This window comes from Octodon degus, unplaced genomic scaffold (genome assembly GCF_000260255.1).
Source record: "Octodon degus isolate 3935 unplaced genomic scaffold, OctDeg1.0 scaffold00005, whole genome shotgun sequence".
In the NCBI taxonomy this organism is placed as follows: domain Eukaryota; kingdom Metazoa; phylum Chordata; class Mammalia; order Rodentia; family Octodontidae; genus Octodon; species Octodon degus.
Window position 1 is genome coordinate 30,961,680 of NW_004524581.1, and position 3,809 is coordinate 30,965,488.

Here is a 3,809-nt window from a genome sequence, read left to right on the forward strand (position 1 = left end):
GAGGGGGAGGGGGAGGGGAGGGGAGGGGGAGAAGAAGCACAGTGCCTGTCTGACAAGCACAAAGTCCTGAGTTTCATCCCTGGTACAAAAAGAAAAAAAATTTAATAATCAAAAGAATTAAAGTGGGCCGGGGAGATGGCTCAGTAGAAGAAGCGCTTGCCTGGCAAGTGCAAGGACCTAAGTTCAATCCCCAGTTCTACCAAAAACAAACAAACAAAAAAATGATTAAGTTCTAGCCCAACCTGACCACTGGAGTTTACCAACCATCCCTTCCAACCTGGTGACCTGGTGCTGGCAAAAGCCGGGAAAGAGGACCATCCCCAGCCACCTGAGAAGTCCCTCTCACATGCTCCTGATCATAGCGAAGGCCCTGAGGACTGCTGGAGGGGGCAGGCTCACTGTGCTTCAGTCAAGGCAATAATGGGGGACACTGGGAGATACTGGGTCACCTAAGAAACCAGTTAAAGCTGATACGAAGAAAGAGGAAAACAGCCGGGTGAGCTGGCACACCCTGTGACCCCGGCACTTGGGAGACAGAGGCCAGAGGGTCCTGTGAGCTTGGAGTAGATAAGTGAGTTTAAGACCAACCTGCGCTGCAGAGGAAGACCGTATGTCAGAGAGGGAGGGAGAGGGAGAGAGAGAAACAGGAGCTGGTCCCCTCTCTGAAAGCTAATTCACCCGAGATATTTAAAACTAGAAGTCAGGGCCAAGAAGATAGCTTAGTGGCATAAGCGCCTGCCTGGTAAGCACAAGGTCCTGAGTTCAATCCCCTGTACAAAAAAAAAAAAAAAAAAAAAATACATGCGCACATGTGCGCGCGCACACACACACACACATACACCCTAGAGGGAGGATGGCGGATGGGCAAATGACAGAAAGACTCTGGACTACTCTGTTAGACTGATAATTAAGGTAACTAAAACCACAGCTTCTCTAGTTTTGTAATTTGATGCCTGCCGAGTACTGCTATCTTGTGAAGCCTTAAAATGTTGCAAAGGCTGTCTTCCCAGGCAGAAAAGCAGCTTTCTTTGTGCAGAGTCCTATTGGGGTGCCACACCCACCCTGTGCCAGCTGGAGTGACATCTGGTGGACCACACAATATGGGGAGCAGCAGATGTCACCCAGGGGCCTCTAACTGGGACACTCCCCAAAGGCAGACTGTACGAGTCCCAGACTCCCCTCCAACTGCCTGCCGAGATTTAGACGCAGCCCTACACTCCCAACTCTCCACAGCCCAGCACCAGACCAGTGGCACCTGGAGGGCAGGGGCGAGGGCCCTGGCCCTGGACTGGCCCTAGGCAGGTGGTCCCGAGGGTCCAACTGAACTCGCCTCAGCCAGAGGTGGCTCCAACCCTAGATCCCAGCTCCCACAGCAGCGACCCCTTAAAGGTAAAAATAATGGAGTTAAAGGACTGAGGCGGACTCCAGAGATTGAGACAGGATGGAAGGAGATGGACGCTGGGTTGGCTGGGTCAAGTTTTCAGTGCAGGCTCTCAACAAAAGCAACTGCTCTGCACACCCGCCTTGGCAAGACCTCAAGGCCGCGCCTCGCCATCTGGCCCTCTGAGCTCCCTGCGCTGCCCCGGCCCTCGACTTGGCCTGGCCCCGGGTGTACTGTGCCTGGCTCCTCCACGAAGACAGTGGTTCAGAGCTCCGGCTGCGGCCGGCTCAAGCGCGGGAGGCTTCCCAGGCGGCTGCAGACTTACAACAGTGCTGCCTGCAGAACGCTCAGCAGGCCCGCTGCTGACCGGAGCGTCCTCACATACAGACCCCTGCAGACCGCAGAAAGTCTGTGCCTCTATGTCGTCAAATGAATTCTTAAGAGTTTGGGGGCAAGGGGGAAGGGAGATGCTTCAGTAGCATAAGTGCTTGACTGGCAAACGCAAGGATCTGAGTTCAATCCAGTTCTGCCGGGGATAAAAAAAAAAAAAGTTTCCCAGGGGCTGGGGCGATGGCTCAGTAGAATAAGGGCTTCCCTGGCAAGCACAAGGGTCTCAGTTCAATCCCTGGTTCCACACACACACAAAAAGAGTTTCCTAGACCAGGTTTTTTTGTTTTGTTTTTTTGCGGAACCGGGGATTAAACTCAGATCCTTGCGTTTGTCAGTCAAGCGCTTATCCTACTGAGCCATCTCCCCAGCCCCTCATAGACCAGTTTTAACCAACCAGTGACTATTCAGAAAAAAGGAAATTGAAGCCTGTATAAAAACTTCCCTTTTTTTTTTTTTTTACTTCCCCTTTCTTTCTTTTGGCAGAACCAGGGATTGAACTCAGGCCCGGCTGCTTGCCAGGGAAGCACTTATGCCACTGAACCATCTCCCTGGCCCCATCCCCTTTCTTATCCTGTGCCCTGACATACACACTTCTACTTTTCTCAGTCCTTAACATCTGCCTCTCTGGATTTTCATGAATTTCTGTTTCACGAGGGTATTTTACATACACTGGTGCCAACATGCAATAAAATACTTACTATAAAAACAACAACAACATGGGCCGGGGAGATGGCTCAGTGGACTAAGTGCTTCCCTGGCAAGCACAAGGGCCTGAGTTCAATCCCCAGTTCTGCAAAACAAACAAACAAACAAACCAACCCACAGGGCTGGGTGGTTCCTTCCCTTTGGATGGGGAGCTGACCCCTGCGGAAGGCCTTGAGTGGTAGCCTGGGATGGGACCTGCCAGGCTTGGTGGGAGGTGGCCGAGGGCGGCCCTTCTCTCCTGGACAGGAGGTTCTACTTCCTCTTCCTGCCTTTCTAGGTCTCAGTCAGAAAGCCATTTACTGGGCTGGGGAGATGGCGCTTCCCAAGGGCCTGAGTTCAATCCCTGGTTCCACCAAAAAAAAGAAAACCATTTACTGCCCCTGGGGGAGACTCCCTTGCACTCACATCCTCAATATTGACAGGATCTGCCCTAGTATGAATTGCTGAATTATTAGAGTGGTCACCTAACATGGCTGAGCCCCAAAATCCACAGCTTGTCTTCCTTCTTCCCCACCCCAGTCCTGGATGCCTTTCCCCACACACAGGGGAGACCCCACTCAGCTCCTTGTGTGCAAATGAAACTGCCCCTCAAGCTCCACCCCTAGCAACAGTCCATAAAACTCTCAGCTTCCTGTGTCTCAGGGCAGAGTGTCCCCCTCCTCCCTCAGATTCTCTCCGTGTCTTCAGAGTCCTACTTGTCTCTTTACTGTGCCACCAGGAAACCTAACAAATATTAGTAAATGCCACAAACTAAAGGTGAGGGCCGGGCAACTGCTCACCCCTTCCCACTCCCCAGGCCCGTGTCTGGTGGTGCTGTGGCCCGGAGCCTCTCGTTCAGCATCTCCACACTGGACCAGCATGTGTGCTATGGTTTGTGTATACGTGTATGTGTTTGTCTATATATGTATGTGTATATGTCTCCCCCCAAAGCCTCCTGCAGTCATGGGCGGCCTGTGGAGTTTGTGACTGATTGTTGTGGGTGTGGATGCTGCGCCTGCCCCGGCAGCCCCGGCAGGTAATCTGCATCACAGTGCACGGAGGAAGGAGGCTGGCTGGTTGCCTGCCTGAGCCGCTGCCACTCTCTTTGCCACCACTGAGAAAGCTTGCTCTCTGCCAGGTGCTGCTTTGCCTTGGAGCCAGCTGAGTATGGACTGAAACCTCCAGTAACTATGAGCTACAAACACCTTTCTTTCCCTGGGCTGGGAAGATAGCCCAGTGGAATAAGTGCCTGCCTTGCCCGAGTTCGATCCCTGGCCCACAAAAAAAAAAAAAAAAAAAAAAGGCTTTCCTTCCCTAATTTGTAGTGTCAGGTATTTGTCCCAGCAGTGAGAGA